The 22,337-nt window shown below is 38.9% G+C and overlaps 1 pseudogene; it reads left to right on the top strand.

Annotated features, from left to right (window-relative positions):
• Positions 1 to 9,310: 9,310 nt before the first annotated feature.
• Positions 9,311 to 14,103, top strand: LOC113355320 (annotated as a pseudogene).
• Positions 14,104 to 22,337: the final 8,234 nt, after the last annotated feature.

Raw genomic sequence — 22,337 nt, forward strand, 5'->3', positions numbered from 1 at the left:
TACCAATTTACCCTCAAAGCAATGGTCAGGCATAAGCCACAAACAAAACCCTCGCACTCATCCTCAAAAAGCAGTTAGACGAATAAAAAAAGCGTTGGTGCGAGCAACTACACAACGTTTTGTGGGCCCATAGGACAACTCGAAGATCAGCCACGGGAGAATCCCCATTCTTACTCACTTATGGGCCGAAGCTATTATCCCAACAGAAATAATCATGCCAACTACGAAGACTGAAGCATGGGAGAAGAACCTCACATCGGACATGATGTTGGAAAGGTTGGATGATCTAGAAGAGAGGAGGGAGGCAGCACTACAAAAAATGGAAAACTATCAAAGGAAACTAGCAAGGGAGTACAATAAGAGGGTTAAGCTTAGAAATTTCGTATAAGGGCAATATGTGCTGAGAACCATTCCCCAATACCAACGAGAAAAGAAGTGGGGAAAATTAGCACCAACATGGGGGGGGGACCCTTCGTCATACATGATGTTGCAGGAAATGGATCTTATTATCTACGCAACCTAAAAGGGGAGATCCTCAGACACCCATGGAATGCAAAATATCTCAAGCCATACTACCCGTAGAAAGCAACGCAGACCTGCATCTGCGTGAAGAGCACCAGAAGAAGAAAACGACGCTTGCAATCGACATGTTTCTATCTCTGAGAGAGGAGTATCAAACCTCAACCTATCAATAAAGCAAACTTTTGGAAAAAAATATTCAAAATACGTGGAGCAACATAGTAACAAGACGACAGCGTGTAAATACAACACCTCACGAGAACCATACACCTGTAAATACAGAGAAATGACCTCCGCGTCAATACTTCATTCTCCTATTTTTTGCTATTTACTACCTCAGAGGTTCCATCAATGGAATTCTTCTAAATGTAACTCAACAAACTAAATAGACACTTTAACCCTCTTTCACCCGTGGACGTAGACACTCTGCTGTCGAACCACGTAAATACTCGTGTTAATTGTTGTTTTATTTTACTTGGGGAAAGTAGTCACCTACAATCTCTCGGGACTCCCCTGTCAGCGTTTATAAGTGTAGGACCATGGGGAAGGCATCCAGCAGAAAGAGATACCCAACCAATCTTATGGCAGCGGGTTGACGGAATGAATTTACATTCCAAACAACTCATATCCTAGAACGCTACCCCGACCCCCACCGTCTGGGAATCCTCTGGCCCAAGATTAGCCAGCGGGGTGACAGGTCTCAAGACGTTCACGAAGATACACATATCTTCAGGTTCGCACTCAAACACTTCGTTATCCTTGATTACATTCAGTTATATTCCAAATTATCCATAACAATACTTGAAAGGAAATCGGACAACACAGATAAAAATTAAAACGATGATCAATTCATTAAAAGTTGATTACATGCTTGGCAATGATACGTGGGAACAAGAAAATACAAAAAGAATCTCACGAAGCCTTATAATCAACGAAGATAAACTTTCTACAATAATCTACTTGGATAGTTCAACCCCACCTGCAGGTTTAGCAGTCTTCCCCTTCTGCGACGAAGGTACGCTCCCACCCGATGAAGGCCCTAAAGAACCAGACATAGGAGGCGGGGGTTTCTCACGGAGCGGATAGTCCTTGATAAGTCCATGCTCAGTCTTAGGATCATACTCGATGCTATCCAGAATCTTGTTAGTCTCTTCCACTAGTTGACAGCGAGCCTTGTACGCAATAACAATATTCATCATCTCAGCCTTCGACAACAACGAGGAAAGGCGACTCACTTCCTTCGAAGCGGCTTGGGAAGCCTCGTCCCTTGCTGTAGCTAAACCTTTGTGATGACTAATCTGGATTTCTTGATGCACTAATTTAGATTGAGCCTTCGCAATATCTTCATTTGCAGTGCGAATATGTCCCTTGAGCTCTGCAAAGAAAAGAAAAATGCAGATGGTTAGGTCCAGGAAATTACAGAATCACACTCGATAATATAAGCATATACTTCGACTCTTACCGAAGCTATTTCATATTCGTTAACAACAACATCACGGGCTTCATCAAAAAAGTCATACTCATCTGACAACTTCTTATAATTCGCTTGAAGGGTTGAAAGAGCGTACTGACTCGCATCTAATTCTACCTGTTTCATTGAATCCAAATGACGAAGATAGTTGACTTCGTTGTTTAATTCCTCCAGACCCTTGTTGAGCCGATACATATTTACTTTAAGATTCCTCTCAGACTCAGCTTGGCGTACCACATCAACCCTAGACGCAGCTAAAGCTTTGCTAAGAGCGCCAGCCTCAGCCCTAGCGTCATCTCTCTCCCTAGCAAGACGCTGAATGTAATCTCTAACATCAGAAGACTGAGAAGAACGAGCTTGACACAATTCTTCTTCCAAGAGATTGATTCTAGCTTCTAAAGATGAGACCTGTTCTTGGGATTCATGAAGATTATCATGCGTCCACAACAACGCTCCATTAAACAAACAACGATCATTGTTATATTTGTTCTGCATATCAACCATTTGGACTCGTCTTCCCCGCCACTGCTCTGCCAGAGCATTATGTTCATCGGCACGAGCATTCCACTTATCAGCCTCGCTCTTTATCTTCTCTACCAACTCTGCGATGTGAGATTTTTGACGTTGTCGCTCATTCCGAAGCGATACTAATTCGGGAACTCCACGCACTGAAGATAGGGTGGGGGAGGGATACTCAGACAGAACACTAACTACAATAAAGGACAACAACAAGGAAGAGAAAACAGATAATCGAAGCTGTAACATCCGATGAATTCTTCTTAGCCTCTTCCAACTCACTACGAGCCATAGAAAGTTCCAAGCGAAGATTCTCCTCCTCCTTGCCTTGTTGCTCCTTAGCCTTGAGGAGACTCTTCAACTCACCTATCTCCCTATCCCTATCAGAGATAACAGTCTCAGCGCGGTAAGCTCCTCTTCCCGAAGACGAAGATTAGCTGCCAACTTGAGGGATTTGGCCTTAAAAAACTGGTACAACATGTGGTTGCAATGCTCACTCCTCATCATCTGCGAATCAGAAATTAGAACACACAGACTCTAAATTTGCTAAATATTGATACAAGGAGAAATGATAAGATAACTCACTTCTAACATCCGCTGCTAGGGATATCCATACTGATACCCATCAGCCAAGGCCATCATGTCAGCAACAGTCGAGGGAGCGTCGATCACTAGAGCATCCTCCAAGGCCCGAAGAATTTTATCCCATGCTTCTGCGACCTGGTCCTCGGGAGACAATTGCATCATCTTACGGGTATAGGCATCAGATTTCTTCTCACCCTCCACCACCGGAGATGGATTGGGTACGAACATCAAATTCTTCTTTTTGAACCAAGCTAAGATGGCATCATCACCTTCAAGGATCAATGACTGAGGAAAATCATCTCCAAAAGACCCAACCGAGGCCCCACCAATGTCTGTGAACTTAGCGCCCGAAGAGTTCGGGGCTATTCCCGCATCCAAATCTGGAAGATCTCTAGCACCGCTCCCCTTTGGAATATCACTATCATTCACGACTCCATTTCCATTTTCATCCGCCTTGCTAGAGTTACCAAGCACATCCCAATCATCGTTTGGGGAAAGCAGGTTGAACTCAGAAGCCAGGCCCAGGGAAGAGTTTATATCGAAACTATTCCCCGAAGAGTAAATCCAGCCAAAGGAAAACTCATGGGACGCAACGGGAATTTCACCACCAACATCCTGATCACCAAGGTCTGTTATCATCACCAGCATCGTTGCCACCCGCGGGATTAGCTTCGGCACCAGCACTATTGCCACCTACGGGATTAATTTCACCACCAATATCGCTGCCACCAGCGGTAGTATTCCCTTCAACAAATTCTTCATCATCATGACCTGGGGGGATGTATCAGTACGCTCCTCCCTATCAGACATATCTTCATCCTCTCCAAGCTCAGTCACATGACTGTTAACTTCTTCATGAACCTCCGCCTCCTCGATTGTTGCGTTGGTGGACTGCTTGGGATTTATCCTCTTCTTTGTCGCCTAAAAAGACAAGGAATATAGAAATAAAAATCCCTGACTTTGAAAAGAATTAAAACTGCCTCAACTAAAGAAGGACAAGGCATATGGAAATCTTACTTTGACAACCGCAGTATTCTTCGTCTGAAGATCAGCATCGGAACTCTCTTCGTCATCTCCATCAACAACATCGAGGGCATATTGGAAATTCATGCCCTCAAAATTCAAATGCCAAGGACGGAAATTCCCATAACGAGCAGGAGGAGCCTCACGCATCTGGCTATCTTCGGTAGGACGTCATCCTTGCGGACCTGGAACCCACCCCCAAGCCCATGGACCAACAACCTCAATAACAGTCGCGTGCCACTCATAATCATGATCATGCTTTATCCGCTCACGAGTAGGAAACACAAATTTGTTAGTAGAATTCTCTGTACCCGGGACGTACATCACCTTAGCACCACTTACTTCACTCAGAAGACGGATTTCACCACGCGGAGCGGCAATATTACGAAGACTCACACTCCACGGTTTACGATTCCTATTGTTAACATAGTCACCAAAAGACTTGTTAAAATTCTCAGGCCTATACCACTCCCTTTCTTAAGGTTTGGGAACATAAAGGATCATCATTGTCTCTCCTTTGCTCCGAAGATAACACTCCCTCAGTGCACGAAGATAATTCCCATGAAGTTGGTAAATAGAGCGACAGTGAGTGTTCTTCGAAGAGCCCTCTCGACCAGCCAGCCCATCATAATAAAAGGAATCCCCAGACTTGTACAAAGGCAACATAAGACCCGCTTCAAAGGCCCCCACCGTGGTCAGCAGATGAAATTCATCAAACTTATACGTCGATATCATCTCATAAGTAATATCATCATCAGCAGCGTAAAAAAGAACATCGAATAGCTGAAGACCATGATTTTCCTTAAAAACCTCCAGATCAATATGTTTGAAGGTCACTTTCTTCTCCCCAACAGCGACGCTGCGTATTTCCTGAGAAATATCTTCCTCCTCCGCGGGATCAGGCGCAGAATCCTTCGAAGGATTTTTATCACAAGCTTTTCTCTTAGAAGGAACCTTAGATGCCTCAGTCTTGGAAACCACTTCTTTCGAAGACCTCCCCTTGGGTTGAGACACTGGAGGGGGAGGTAGAGGATGTTGATGAGACGCGGAAGGAGGTGTCATTAACCGAAGAGGAGGGACATCCCGCGTTTTCTTATGATCATCACGCGGATTAACAAAGGGGCGAGAAATAGCATACCGGGAACCAGGAGCCTCTTTTGGCCGGTCCCCTTTCTGCGTGTTCCCTCTCTGCGACTCGCCCTTCTTTGAAGATGAGTACCTCTGACCAGAAGAAGACGAAACCCTATGAACCCGGGCATCACCTTGGGAAGACTTAGACGAACCTCCACCAGGCATAGAAACATCAGGATCTCTACGCAGAGGAGATCTACGCGGACTCGACGGTGGAGTTTGATAAAAAAACCGCGGACGATCAGCCATGTCTGCGAAATACACAAACAAGTTTCAGATTTCCGCGGAGACAAAACGAAAATCAAAAAACCCAATTTCATCCAGTTCTTCATAATCATGAACCAGATGGAAAATAAGAACAAACCCTAAATAAAAAGGAGAAATAACAAATAGGGGCAAACATACACGAAGGAAGATATCATTACTGTTTGTAATGACGAACAGGGGCAATCATACACACATCTATATATATGTTCTTCATCACAAACACATATAGCAACAACAGAAAACGAATATATTTTTCATCAAAATATAATCAAACACAATAGAACCACTTACCTATAAATGAAAAATCAGGGTCGTGAAGAAAGCCTCGAAGAACAACAGCAGCAGCAGAAAGCTTCGAGGAACAACAACAGCAGCAGCAAAAAACTTCGAGGAACAACAACAGCAACAGCAGAAAGCTTCTAGGAACAACAACATCAGCAACAAAGACAAAAACAACAGTAGCAGCAGCAGCAATTAATAACAAGGAAACAAAAGCAGAGAACAAAAAATAAAAGTTCTGAGGAAAGAGAAGGAATGAAATTTATGACTAGAGAATTTTCACATTCCTTCTCATATATATATATATAAAGAGAAATAAACCGCCCCACTACCCAAGAAGAAGTTATTGCAAATAGTGGGGAACGTGTCCTAAAATCTAGGAAAATAATAAAGAGAAGATGAAGAGAGTAACACGTTTTTTCTTCCCACATCGACTAACCGCCCAGTAGGATGAAAAGGGGCAAATTGTAGGTATACATTTCATCTTCCGCCACGTGTCCACAAAGACACACGTGGAGGACATGCGGGTGAGAGCATCAAGATATGATATCACACGTGGACATCCAAGAGACGCGCCTTGTCAAGATAGCGTCGCCACCCACCAGATCCAACGGTAGAGGATCGAGGAGATAGAAACACTAGAACACTGCGAAGCACTGGAGGATAACCCAAGAGTCACTTTATCCTATCCCCATAAAGATCTAAGATCTACGGCTGGGGATAGTCTAACTGACGCAGACAAGACAGGGACAGAGGACAACTGTCTGCCGCGGACAGACATCTCAACTACCCGCATTAAAAACCCTCAAACAGCATACGTGTCAGTCAGCCTGTGGAGGAAGCGCAGATAGCACTGCATATTCAAACGGAACACGTAGAGAGAACCGAGAACACGAATACCTCTGCGTAAGCGGCACAAAACACAAGAGGATAAGGTTATAACGTGCTTCAGAAGTGGACCCCACGTAACCACCCTATAAATACCCCTCTCTCCCAAGTGAAGAGGGGGATCGGAGAACACTTAGAGGAGAATAGAAGAGAGACAGAGAGAGATAGAGAAAGTGTAAGTGAAACCCCTCCTGTTACGCAGGCCTACGTTGATCTCAAAGTCATTCGACTATTTCTGTAACCATCGTACACATAATGAAAAAACCCAAACCCGCAGACAGAGATCTGAGTGCTGAATCACATAAGTTAATTGTTTCATCTATATTCATGCATTTATATTTTGCATCTTCGATTTGATACTTATGGTACATCATGTTCGTACGTTTTATACTTCATCCATTATTTATCTTATTATGCGAGTTAAGAAAAATGATTGTAGTTGATGAGACGAGGAAGAGTTTTAGGACTCTGAGTCAAGGAATCAACATAACCTATTCATCCCCTCAGACGCAGCCTATTTACTATATTGTCGTGAGTCTGCGCGCATTATTTGTGAACACGCCGATAACAATGATCTTTGTGTTCACACTAGTGTTGTGCAAAGTTTGTTGGTTTTGATTTAGGTTCTCAGTTTCATGGTGGGGTGATTAAGAGGTGTTTTCATTTTGATGTGTGTGTTTGTAATTCAATGATTCAAAAGAAGAAGAAGGTACATCTTATTGACAAGAAATCAAGTTAGCTCGAAAAACTGTTAAGCATAACTCTAAAGGAAGTATATACTGATTATGTGAAGACCAGAAACCTTCTGCTTAAGAAGAAGTCGAGAAACGTAAGCCCACACTAGAAAAGTTCGTTCTACTTATTCATGATTTAAGTGACTTTCCCTACAAAGTAATCTCTTACATCTGTTAATAACATGTGATTTTTTTTCAACAAATTTTTCAGGCTCTCTATTGAGGCAGATATGGTTGAGTTTCTCCTCTCTTTGCCTTGATCTGGAATCACAAGAGATGTTCCCTATTAATTGTAAGTGGTTATCTGCCCTCTGTTTCAGATAGACTTACTTTGTTCACGCCACACTGGTTCAATTTTTCTTTAATAAATTTGAATAAAGACAATTTTATCTGGTCAATTTTCATTAATTAATATAAGAAGATCAGTATGTGTACATTTTATCTGGTCAGTTTTATTTGGTTTAAGCTCATATCATGTGTACATTTTGGTACCTTCTAAATTTAACCTACTAGTAGTGACTTTTTAATGTATAAGGTTTTCCAAATCTGTATGAGTCTGTCTTTAACTAGAAATAGCTATTTCTTACTTGCAAACTTGCTTCTTCTTTTAAAACATTATGGCTAAGATCCATTCATATCTAATGATTTAAAATTATGCAAAAGATTTTAAATAAACATGCAAGTCATTAATTGTTTGCCAGATTTACATTTTCATGTTTTTTTTTCTTTTTTTTTTTTATTTCATTCCTTTTCATTTTTGTTTTTAGAAATCGTATTTGTATGCTAATAGTTGGAACATACTATAAGATGTCATGATTAGGCATCGAATACTTAGCTTGGCACTTTAGGCATTTAGGAAAAAACGCTTCATAACTCTCACACGTGTTTGGAATGGGAGTTAATTCTTTTGGTCCAAAAACATAAAATCGGACTACCGCTTAAAAGATATCTAATGATGGACTACACATTAAACGGGTTCTAGTAAACAGGATTAACCAGTAATTCCTAGTAGTCCTATATCTAAGATTCGGGTCATCAAAACTATCCATATTCCAAACCTATTTGATGAGTAACTATAGTTAAGAGGTAAAATTGAATTGGAAAAACTAAACTTAAAAATATAAACGAACAACTGATTTTATAGTCTAAGAACCACTAATCTAGGGCATATAAAAAAAATATCCGTCAAGTATGGTTTGACTGAGGCTTGACCGTATCCTTTGATTTCCTTGACGACCGCTCAAATAGAATCAATAGTAACACAAATGAAAGAGAAATCTTTTAAAAAAGAAATTATAAGATAAAAAAGAAATTGCATTTTATTTTATTTTACTAAAGAAATAAATAAGATAAATTGACAACAAAGCCTAAATATATTTGATGTTCTTACTAGCAAAGAAAATGAATGACTTGACATATAGGCTTTAGCATGAAAAAAATTCAAGACACTCTTAAGTTAAAAGCCGAAAGAAAAATATAAAAATAAAAAATAAAACCGAAAGAAAAATAAATAAAACATTAAAATTTGAAAATTCGTCATTTTTTCCCCTTTTTATCAAACTCAATTAAATTACCCACTGCTCACATTTAAGGCTGGTTCAAGGAAATTTCGTTTCAACACGTGTCCGAACGTGAAATGAAATTCCAAACTAAAATATAAAACTCAAACTGGAATCCGTTTTTTCCCGCTTTGGAAATATTTTCATCTTTCGTCCTATCTCTCCCTCTTCTAAATATAGCACCGCATGTTCTCTTTAAAACCTCTGTTTTCTTCTTCTTCTTCAGTCCACTCTCCTCATATCATCTGAGTAGTGGTGTATAGCTAGATCCTGAACCTTGTTTCTTTCTCCTCATTTTCTTCTCTTTCCCTTATTATTTGGTTCTGTAATAAATAGAGACTCAATAGAAAGAAAGATAAACAGAGAGTTATTTAGACCAAAAAAGGGGTTTAGAAACAGAGAAATAGAGAGGAAGAAGGGTACATATAGAGAGATGGGAGTCAAAGATGAAGAAGTCCTTGAGGCGCTATTGAAAGAAGCTGTAGACTTGGTACTGATTATGGATCTCGACCTGAAATGTTCTTCGATCTTTCACTATTTTTTGTTTTTGAGGTATTTTGGTATGTGTTGTTGTTTGTTGTTATGGGTTTTTTCGTTTAAAAGGTTCTTCTCTGTTTTTTCTTTTGTAAATGCAGGAGAACATACCCATAGAAGAAGTATTTGAAAATCTAAGATGTGGCAGACAAGGATTAACGTCTGAAGAGGCTCAAGAAAGAGTAACCATTTTTGGTTGCAACAAACTTGAAGAAAAAAAGGTAGCTTTCTTTTCTTTTCAGATTTTTCTGAGCAAAAGATGTTAATTCTCAATACCCTTCTTTTTTTGGTTCAAAATTTCAGGAGAGCAAGTTGTTGAAGTTCTTGGGGTTTATGTGGAATCCATTATCATGGGTAATGGAAATTGCTGCAATTATGGAGGAGTAAGTGTTATTACTTTTCATTTGCTTTTCCATTTTTTTTTCTTTTTGTTTTAAATCTCATCTTTGGATGGTTGTTATTTGATTTTGCAGGGAAAGCCTCCAGATTGGCAGGACTTTGTTGGAATTATCATTCTTCTAGTGATTAACTCGACCATCAGTTTCGTAGAGGAGAACAATGCAGGAAATGCCTCTGCTGCTCTCATGGCTCAGCTAGCACCGAAAGCTAAGGTATCACATTGAAGTATATATATTGCTGGTTTGTTCAAGTTGTTTTGTTTTCAAAATTTATAATTTTCTGGTTCCTTTTTTTTTTTAAATCTGGAGTCAAATGGGAAGGATTTGCGTTGCTGAAATGAAACATATGTAGGTTCTCCGGGACGGAAAGTGGAATGAGGAGGAAGCAGCTATACTTGTTCCTGGTGATGTAATTAGTATTAAACTAGGGGATATAGTTCCTGCAGATGCACGTCTACTTGACGGAGATCCGTTGAAAATTGACCAGGTGGGTTTAGTGAGATTTTAGTTTCTAAATTGGTGGAATGTAACATGATTGATGTGTTTATGAAGTGTAACTGCTTGGTCATTGCAGTCTGCACTTACTGGGGAGTCCCTAGCTGTTACAAAAGGGCCGGGTGATGGTGTTTATTCTGGTTCTACCTGCAAGCAGGGGGAAATTGAAGCTGTTGTAATTGCAACTGGTGTTCATACTTTCTTCGGAAAGGCTGCTCATCTTGTAGATTCTACAAATCACTTGGTCACTTCCAAAAGGTGAGTGAGTCATTGTACAGAAATTTTAGGATATTCTTGCAACTCAGTACATTTCTCTTACCTCGACAGATGGTACTGTGCTGATACGTCCTTTTCTTGTTTAATTCTCAGGTCTTGAAGGCAATTGGGAACTTCTGTTTCTGCACAATTATCACTGGGATGGTAATAGAGGTTCTTGTTATGTACCCAGTGCAAGGTAGGGGTTATCGTCCAGGAATTGACAATCTTCTGGTTCTTCTAATCGGAGGAATTCCAATCGCCATGCCAACAGTGCTGTCAGTGACAATGGCCATTGGTTCCCGTCGTTTAGCTCAGCAGGTTCGTAATACGCTCCCAAATTGACTTCTGCAATTTCTCCTGGATGTAACCTGTTGACACAGTGGTTCAGTGAACAAACTTCACCCTCTCGTGCTTCAGCCTTACCCAAAACTTGTCTCAAAACAACTATATAGGCCATTCACTCTCTAAGTGAATGCCAAACTCTCTCTAACTCGAGACTCACTCTCCAGGTGAATTTTGTTCTGCAGGGAGCCATAACAAAGAGAATGACAGCAATAGAGGAAATGGCTGGCATGGACGTGCTCTGCAGTGACAAGACTGGAACTCTGACCTTGAACAAGCTCAGTGTCGATAAGAATCTAATTGAGGTCATATATCTATAGGTTTCACGGTGAAATGTATTTCTACTTGAGGAAGGCAGTGGGTCCTTCATCTGACTACTTGTGCTTGATCATACATATCCAGGTTTTACCAAAGGAGTAGACGAAGATATGGTTATCTTGATGGCTACTCGAGCATCTCGAATTGAGAATCAAGATGCTATAGACACAGCTATTGTTGGGATGTTGGCTGACCCAGAGGAGGTATGTTTGCTGATGTTGGAGTTTGCAGTGGTTCTTCATAAATTTGACCAAATGTAGTTTCTCTTTGAGTATTCGTTTAGCAATGTTTCTGATTTGATCTAATTCACTAAAAGGCGCGTTCTGGCATCCAAGAAGTGCACTTTCTCCCATTTAACCCCATTGACAAACGAACGGCGCTTACATACATTGACAATGAAGGTAAAATGCTTCGGGTTAGCAAAGGTGCACCAGAGCAGGTATCACTTTTTGAACATTTTGTGTTTTTTGGTTATTTGCAAATTCTTAACAGCTCTTGTTGTTAATCTGGCCAATATTTTTGATGATCAGATTTTGAATCTTGCAAATAATAAACCGGACATAGAGCGTAGAGTCCATGCAGCGATTGATAGATTTGCAGAACGAGGCTTAAGGTCACTCGGAGTAGCATACCAAGAAGTCCCAGAAGGCAGGAAAGAGAGCAGAGGTGCTCCATGGAAGTTTGTCGGCCTCTTGCCACTCTTTGATCCACCTAGACACGACAGCGCTGAGACCATTAAGCGGGCCCTAGAACTTGGGGTTAGTGTCAAAATTATCACAGGTAGGTTTCTGTTGCCCAAGTATTTTCTCTTGCCACCCCTTTTCGTGATCCCTTTTAGCTTCCATGTATAAAAGTGAGCAGAGATTCAGTCTCTCTTTCAATTATTGTTGGGTGATCAACTGGCCATTGGGAAAGAAATTGACCGCCGTCTGGGAATGGGAACCAACATGTACCCCTCATCTGCATTGCTAGGTCAGAGCGAGGATGAATCTGTTGCAGCTTTACTGGTTGATGAACTGATTGAGAAAGCAGATGTTTTTGCTGGTACTGTTGTTATTACAACTATTTAATTGGGTTTATATTTCTTGTTCCTTTTTGGTGTTCATTTTCATTGGATTTTTTCTGTTGATTCAGAACATAAATATGAGATCGTAAAACACCTGCAAGCTAGGAAGCACATATGTGGAATGACTGGTGATGGAGTGAATGATGCTCCTGCGCTTAAAAAGGCTAACATTGGTATTGCTGTTGCGGATTCGACTGATGCAGCTCGTAGTGCTTCTGACATTGGACTAACTGAGCCTGGTCTTAGTGTTATTATTAGTGCCGTGTCGACAAGTCGAGCTATTTTCCAAAGAATGAAAAACTACACGGTAATATCTGGTTCTTAATATTAGGTGACGCAGGTGAAATCACTTCTATAAGCCAAATAGCAGCTCTACTACGTTTATAAACTTTTATCGTTTTGTGTTTCTACAGATCTACGCTGTTTCTACATTCGTATTGTGGTAAGTAACTAGTTCTTTCTATGCAGAGCATTTCTTTTAATTTGAGGGGCTGTAGTTAATATCAGTAAGTTAAAAGGTTCTTATCCACCACCTCACACTTGATTTTATTGTGATAGCTTGGTTTCATGCTACTAGCTCTTATTTGGGAGTTCGACTTTCCTCCTTTCATGGTGCTTATTATTGCCGTACTTAATGATGGTTCGTGTTCACTTCTCCAAGATTGCATATTTTCATTTGGTTGAGGCCGCTATATAGATGTTTTCTTTTCTAACTTATTCATGTATCAGGTACCATAATGACGATATCAAAAGATAGAGTAAAACCTTCTCCTCTACCGGACAGCTGGAAGCTGGCTGAGATCTTTGCCACTGGAATAATTCTCGGTACTTACATGGCAATAATGACAGTTATCTTCTTCTGGGCAGCATATAAAACCGATCTCTTTCCAGTAAGTAGAATCTGGAATCGCTAACATTTTTGAAAGTGTTGTATATTCAAACTTGCGTATATTATCAAGCATAGCAACGAAATTGTTAGCTTAGTGAATTTAAGTTATTTAATGTGATTTTTTACCTTTTACTCAAAATTGTTAGCTTTTAACACTTGCTTCTGCATGTGTTTTTGGCTATTTGCACATTCTTAATTAACTGCTCCTGTTGTTAATCTAGCAACTATTTTTGATGATCAGAGTTTGCATCTTGCAAGCGATAAACCGGACATAGAGCCTAGAGTCCATGCAGCGATTGATAAATTTGCAGAAAGAGGCTTAAGGTCACTCGGAGTAGCATACCAAGAAGTCCCAGAAGGTAGAAAAAAGAGCATCGGTGCTCCATGGAAGGTTGTCCGTCTCTTTCCATTACTCCTATATACAGCCGGTCTCCTTTTTCTTATTTCACCTAGTATGGTCGATGCTGGCGTAGCGGAAATCGGATCCACCATTGTTAGTGTCACCACTGCACTGCCTGACACATCCCTCACACCACCACCACCACCATGCTCCTCTAACATCACTTCAAACACGGATTTCTCTGTGGAAGCTTACGGCGTCAAGGTAAGCATCCATTCGTGGAATACCGAAACCGTAGTTTTCGTTGCGGTTCTCGCACTATGCCTGGGGGCACTAATTGTGGTGTTTTACTTGTATATGAAATCAAAACGTCCCCCACAGGCAGGCACAGGACCGATTATAATAAATAATAATAATAATAATAATAATAATAATAATAATAATAGAAACGAAATCATTTTAGTAAAGGTGGAGTAAATCAGATATTTGCTCTTTGGTAGGAAATATACTATATAGTCATACATTGTATTACAATCATCATATATTGTATTATATGTTTGCTGATTAATAGAAAATGACCATTTTTCTTTTCCTTATTTAATCTCTATGTTCCTATTCTATATATAATTTGAGGACGAATTGCTGGCTCCATGATGAAAGTTAGGCCAAAAGTTTGAATTTTAGAACTCCTGACCCCCTACCAATAATAATCGAGGGTTAAGAAAATTCTTTTTCAATTTTTCATGCACAACAAACTCCTGAGGTGAAAATTACTCACCTAATCCCATTACTCCACCGCCTGTTATCTTATCTCGAAGCCCTAATTATCATCATTTGCAGTAAACACAATGAGAAGATTACATTAAAAATTTAGGGAGGTAAAGTTGATGAGAAGATTATCTTCCGCTTTAATCTTAACATCATTTGCAGTAATTGAGCTTTATCTTTTAGGAGCCTTTCAAGCCAATTGTTAAACCAAACACCGCAGTTAATAGAAAGAGGTCATTGTTAATAGAAAGAGGTCATTGTTAATACTGTCGAACTTAAGAATAATTAACAATCTCCAAACTCCACTTCCATTTTGCTATCAAGGACGTAAAAAATCTCAACCTTGATGTTAACTACCACTTGTGCCCTAAAAGAGAACCATTTCTGTCAAGTAATATGCATCTCAATGTCAATAACCACTCCACTAAACTATTAAGGAGAGCTGGAAGGCTGTAAAAGTGAGCCACATCTCAATGTCAATATAAATATGGAAATATCCCAAACGACAGTCTATTCTTACTGATGCAATCAAACAGTAAGAGCTAACTACGTGTCTCTCTAGTAATCTAAAACTAATGAGCAATATCACCAAACGGTGAAGAACAATCGAATTGAACCAAAAGATTTTACCCTAATAAAAAAGATACCTCACCCTTTTGTACATATAAATTGTGCGCCCGAAGTCCACCACTGATCAAAAACAACCCACCAGAAACATCATTTGATGCCAGTACTGGACTCCACAATTAAAGAAAAATTGAACATACATAATTACATCTGCCAACAGAACATCGCAAAAACAAAAACCATGGTTGCATAAGAAGTCATCTATCGAACTACAAAAACATATTTTTTAAGCAATAGATGTTACATACCTGCAAGTTATTTACAAAAAAAAACTTAGCAACCTGCATTTTATCTCTTCTATCGTAGATTCTTATATAATAATGGTAACGAAAAAAACAACGTTAATAAATGCTTTGGTCAAGGAATTGTGGGATGACATGCAGGAACTTTTTCTTAAAGTATTTTAAGAACCACACTTTTTGGTAATATCATTTATTTAAAGTTTATAGCATGAAATATCATCTTTGAAACTCCTTTGATGGGCGATAAATATGCATAAGTTTTTTATATGAGTTATATATTATTGGTTTGATAGCGTAAGTTAGTCGCACCATAAGAGTTAGGATTACCTTTCTCTTTGAGCTAATATTTTCTTAATTTTTTTTATTAGGGAAAATAGCAACACACTTTCCACCTGGAAGTCCATTTGTAAAAATGGGTAGCCATGTCTATCCTGATTATGTGGTTTCCCTAAGCTATAAATCCCTACTCGGAAAGGTTGCTTTTTAATTCAAGTTAGGTACTACAGTTGAAAGTAACAGGGTGTTAGTCCTCAAGGGAGTTGGGGAGTTGGGTGTAGTTGTGTTTTTTCCCGTTAGTCGTGAGGGAGTTCGAGTGAGTCTCTCAAAATCCCCGTTAGTCGTGGGAGAGTTTAGAAGAGTCTCCCCAACTCCCTAGAAAACCCCGTTAGTCGTGGGGGAGTTTGAAAAAAACTCTTAAACCCCCTGTTAGTGGTAAAAATTAGAATGATAGGGAATTTGTTTTTTTTTGGGAGTTCTAGGGAGTTTATAGTGTATTTTTTCCTCACTCCAAATCTCTCAAAAAAGTAGAGATTTTGGGGGAGTCTCTCAAACTCCCTACACTCAACACACCAAACTCTCTCAAACTCCCTGTACTCTCTTACACTCCCTCAAAATCCCCAAGATTCAAAATACATTAAACTCCCTCCAACTCACTCGTGGACTAACCCCTGTAAGTCTTTCCTGGCACCATATGCATGATCGTGTCACTAGGTTGAAGGTGGTAAATACATCAATAATACTGTTCTAGCACCAGGTTAACATTTTCCGAAAAGTGTGAATATTGATTTATGAACTGAGCATATTAGAAACTTATGATGGTTATTCGTTTTATATATATTTGAAATTGAAAAATTTCTAATGTTTGAGAACAAGGATATACGGATCATGGATTTATTGACTTGACCCACAAACTATGTGTTGCTTTGATGCTTCGTCCTTTCAAGTTATTTTTCATGTTCTTTTCATGCTTTTCAGAAAAAGAAAGCTATTCAAAATATCCAAAAAAAAAGAAAAAGATAGTGTTATATCTTCGGTTTGGGTTGCTACAGTTCTTTGCTTCCTTCTTTTTTTTTCTAAGCTACATCTCAAAATCATGGGAAAGAGCAAGTCATTGCATAAGATTTACATCGTAACAACTTGAAGTTTTAATAGGGAAAAAGAAGTGAAATGCATGGGATAATAATTTATTTTTAGTATCTATAAGTAAATGAGTAGAATTTTAGGAATGTAGTGGAGGCATCTTATATATTTGTATTATGTTTTTGTCCATAGAGAAAAGAGTGTCAACGTGGGACTTGGAATACCAAAAAAAAATGACAATGATCTCTATGAAATAATGTATGGACTATCTTTCCATGTGTTTATATGAGTAGCTAGAGTCAAGGCTTTGTATTGCTGCATGTTGATTATTATCGGTTCAAATAACGTTTCTAAAATCAACAGGTCTTATGAGGTGGAAGGAAATAACTCATCAATGAGAATGCTTACATAAGTGATTGACCACACTCGATGCAGGTGAGTGGGAGCATTCTGTGTTTGAGTTTTTTAATCTAACTTATGCTGTATAGGCTAGCTGGTATTTTTGGATTGTAGTACTAATTTGTCAGCTTAAAGTGTTAACCTTTTTGTTTTGCTGGCTGTCTAAATGGAAGTATTTTGGTTTATCCCGATTGATCAGGAAGATCATATTTTGCTGGAGGATGTCATATTGTCATCGTATCATATAATATGAACTATCCTAGAATCCACATAATAATGAATTGAATAGAGCCTGCGAATTAAGATGACTTCCATAAAGATTTTCAGGAAAAGTTTTATTCCTTTCCATTGCATTAGAGAAGATGGATCCATTGTTGATCACATGTCAGGTAATACTAAACTCAGTTCAAAAGAAGCTTTAATCAGACTGAAACAGGGGAAGGAGGTGCTCTTCTTAATTTACTGGACATAACCTTTCTAATAGTTTTCAATCTTATCTTTTATTCACCGGAAGGAATGTAATAAAAATGGAATTCATTATTTGTATGACATATCTTAGTTATAAAAATGTTTTTTTCTTTTTGGTTTGTGTGATTCGGTTTCATCTCTTGGTTCTACGCTAGATTTACATTTTTTTTATATTTGAACCAATTGGTTATAATATGACCCTTTTCCTTTTATCTTACGTACTTCAAAATTTATTATGCTTAGAATATGGTATATTGCCGACACTATCTAAGATAGTTGCATAAGTTGTGAATGTATAACATGACCATGGTATAAGCCATAGTACAGGTACAGGGGCAAGGGGATGCTTTTATATACGGAGCTTCTGTTGCATACTTTTTGTATGAATTAACAAGGTCATAATATAATAACAATCCATAATACTAGAAAAAAAAAGGAGGTCTTACATATCAGAAGATACGGAAGCATGGAATTACACTGTCATGGCCTTCAAAGCAACAAAGCCGATTATCAGAAATAATAGTTGGATCAATCAAATGCCTTTGGGAGGTACGCATGTTCTTTTTCTGTCAGACATCTATCAAATATTTTCAAATATAGATCTTACCAAGTGCCTTAATTAATACCGTCCATAGTAGTACGCATGTAAGTCATAGAAATGTGATTTACAAGATGGCTGGCAGTTTTATCGCTTACTCTCTCGATAATTTTCAGCAGAAAATAGTAGGGAGCAGACTATATTTTTTGTATGTAACCCGTAATAAGTGTATACATCAAATGTAATATGTCTGATAAACTTGATCTCGTGCAACGCACGGGAAAGACACTAGTTTTTATGATTGCCATACTCAATTCCCGACGAAATATATTTAACATTTGTGCCTCATTTAGAATCACAATTATGGCTATGGTATAGAGAGACTCACTCTCATTTAAGCTTTTACGATATCCATATCTGCATGTACAGGCTTTAATCTAGACTGCAGCTGTATTATAACATCTCTCTGACGCCATGTGAATATATTCTCAGAAATAACAGCCAACCCAACATCTAAATCAGTTTAAATGCAAATCGTAGTTAGACGGTGCGATGTTCTTATAAATCACCTGAACTTTATGTTACTATAATATTCTGTATTCTGGTGTACTTGTTAGAGCTTAATGCTCGAGTTTGTGGTTCTAAAAAGAAGTCTGTGGCTCAACCTCAACTGATGGATGATATTTAAGTACACATTATTCACCTGGTCTCTTACTTTCAAGGAGTTTGAAGATGTCACATAGGCGCAAGTATAGCTTCTCTTGTTGACTCGTTGAAGAGTTTAGAGTAGGAAATGGAAGCTACAAAAGGATCAGAAAATGAGGATTTGTATAAGCTATTCTGCAACATTCTATGTGTTCACCCTCCAAAGGTAAGATCCAGTAACTCGGTAAGTGGTTTTCATCGAATCTTAAATTAGTGATAATAACTCATTGTTGCTGTGTTGATGGATTTTCTTCTGTGGCACCTGCTCGACTGTGCTGTCGAAGTTATTTTTTTTCATCATAACCTCACATACTATACAAATCTATCTTCCTCTCATAAGTCTATGATTGTACATGTTGTTCCATCATCGATTATAATTTACTGTAAACATGTTCATCAAACTAGTACCACAAGAACCTGGAAATTACAGGGTCTGGAAGACCATGATCTATCATGTATGGAGCTTTTGCAAGTTAAATCTGATGACGCAAATTTAACAAAACCGAGTAAGAATCTACAACTGCTTGCATTTGGGAAATTTCTGGGTGGAGCTAGACTAAAAGGTTTTTTACATGGTTTAGGAAAGCGCTGCTAGTTTCTTTACCCGTGGTTTCAAAGTTTACATCTGTCTTTTTTTACAGTTTGGCCCTGCTCCTTTCTGGCCAGCAGGTTCCTGCTTTGCTTTGAAGCGGAAGACCACCGTATTTGTTGCTCTTGAGAACGAAGTACAGAAGGTGTTGTGCCATACTGCATCCAAACTAGGATGCAGGTCAGAGGTAGTTTTACAGGCCCTTCACCAGTGAATTTTCAGGGAATAGCATGAGACGCGCATGTATATATTTGTATGCATGCAGTCCTTACCTTAGTACCATACTACCATCTACATGCATCTGCAAGAAAGGGGAAAATACATTGCTTTCCGGGTATTTGCAGATCTTGCATCGAGTTTTTGATTTCCAGATTACATTGGATTCTTTGAACAAGCAGCAGTCAGCAGCACCGAACTACACAGTAACCCGTTTTCATTACCCTGGCACACAAGCTTCTCCAGGGACGAAGCCCGACTTTCTAGCAACTATCAAGATGGAACCCAAGTCGGAATCTGGAAGTTCCGCACGGCACAACTAAGTTTGTACCTGGATGACTAGGATTATAAACAAGGAGCACTACCTAGACACTTTATTAGTATATAGTAAAAAACTTCGGTCAAATAGGTGTTCTCCCGGCAAAATGTTGCCCCAAATGTTGTTTGTTTGCAGTTTTAGTTTCTAATTTATTAATGAATTCCCTTTTACACTGATTATGTTATTTCCCACATTGGCCCTGTTTACACATGCGATTGAAACTAATGCAAATGGCTTTTGGAAGTGTAATCAGTTACAGTAATTTGCAACATTTGGGTGATCCCTTTTTGAAACAAGCCAAGTATTGTTCCACATCATTATGTACTAAATGTGGCATGTAAGATATTTTCCATAACATGGAATTATCTCATTGGGCCCATGTGATAACTTTGGGCTAATCTAGATGTTGCTAAACTTGTTAAGTTTATTAAGGAGTTATTCCCGAACCCTGATTTTGGGCATACCAAAATCTTCCTAGGCATACAAAGCACTAGTCCTAACTTGGGTGACCTTATAAGGGGTATCCTATGTGGTGGTTCAATTACCTATATGCCCTTAAATCCTTTAAATTACTAATCTATCCCTAACCCTAATACAAAAACCTATAATCAATAAAACTAAAATCAGTTTCATAACCAAAATCAGTTTCATATCCCTAACCCCTTCTTCTTCCTCCTCCACAAAAGTCGAACCCTTCTTCTTCCTTTTTTTTCATCGTATCATCGCGGAAATTTAATCGTCGATTCGTGAAAATTTAGTCGACGATTAAACTCATCTATATAATGGGTCGTCGTAAGCCAGTATCTCGTTCAAATCGATCGACTGAACAACCTATTGAAGAAGAAGAAGATTTAGAGAGTGAAGAACAAACTCAAAATCAACCACAAAATCAACCGGAAGAAGAGATTGAAGAAGAACCAACTCCGGAAATGAGAATAAGAAGGTCAGTTCTACAACCCATCTCGTATTTGATGTTTTAGATTGGTTTGGTCGATTTAATTCGTCAAAATCATGTTTCTGCGGCGGTGACAGTGTATAGTTCGGCGCAAAACAAATCTTAAATGTGCGCCGAGCTGTTCTTGAAACTGAACCCTGAAAGTGCATATGAACGTCTCGGCGTAAATCTGAAATCCGTTTTGAGCCGAACTTAGTGACACAGAGACTTATATTTAGGATCGGCTTATTCGATGGTGTTAGTTTTGTGCCGAATATGTTTTGTGAATTTCAGAAATTTTGCATGTGCGTAGGATCGGCTTGTATGGTAGTATTAGTTTTGTGCCGAATAAATGTTGTTTGAATTTCAGAATTTTTGCATGTGCTTAGGATCGGCTTGTATGGTTGTATTAGTTTTGCGCCGATTAATGTTTTTTGAAATTCATGAATTCTTCATGTGTAGGATCGGCTTATTTGTATGACACCATTTTGCGACGAATAAATGTTTCAATTCATAAGTCTAGATTCGGCTTATTCGATAGTATTAGGGTTGCGCCGAATATCATTGTTAAAATTCCATAAATTTTACAAGTGTATAGGATCGGCTTATTTATATGTTATCATGTTGCGCCGAATACATGTTTGAGTTCATAATCATAGATTCGGCTTATTCGACAGTATCGGTTGTGAGCCGAATATATAAGACCGGCTTATAATTGTTTTGTGGTATGAGCCGATCCACTCTATGTGTAATCTAATAAAAATTTCAAGACATGATTCGGCTCATATGTGTTATTTCGGGTAACCCGAGCCTTCTTATTTTCTTACAAGTTTTTGGCTTTCCAAATCTCTTTGTTGTTCGAATTAGTCTTATAACTTTCATACTTGTGTCAGGACCAATGCAGCTACGAAGAGGAAGAAGATGGAGGTAACACCTTCTACTTCTAAAACTCCCGATCCTAGAAGAGGAGGTAAGAAAAAATTGGGAGCGGGAGGTAGAGGAGGAATTTTAGAAGAAGAAGGTGAACAAGTAAGAATTGAAAGACAAGAAGAAGGAATATCTGAAGATGAAGAAGTTGATGATAATCAAGAAGTTCATCAAGAAACACAACCCCAAGGAAAACCCAAGAAATACAAGAAAGGTAAGAAGGTGGCATAACCCGAGAAAGAGAAGGACGATGATGATCGACGGATCACTGGTTTACACATTCCTGATGAAGATGACGTAATTACACCTCGATCAGATGGTTTGCCTCATGGTCTTTCGGAAGATGGAGGAAATGTGTTGATTGGTTATGCCGATTCTTGGGCGAAGAAAATTTATGAGACTCCTGATCACAACCGTGCAGTCCGAGTATTGAGACACCAGAGGGCAGCGGAATGGAGTCTTGATGAAGAGGCTCCTGAGGTGATTTCTTACGTACAACGTAGTGCTTTATGGCCTATCATCAATTATGTACATAAGGAATATGATAGTGTGTCAGCCTCTTCCTTTACCGAGCGCTTTTGTCCAGAAACTTACACATTTCAATTACCTTTTGGCGAGATGGCAATCACTCCTG

Source organism: Papaver somniferum, chromosome 3, assembly GCF_003573695.1.
Source record: "Papaver somniferum cultivar HN1 chromosome 3, ASM357369v1, whole genome shotgun sequence".
Classification (NCBI taxonomy): domain Eukaryota; kingdom Viridiplantae; phylum Streptophyta; class Magnoliopsida; order Ranunculales; family Papaveraceae; genus Papaver; species Papaver somniferum.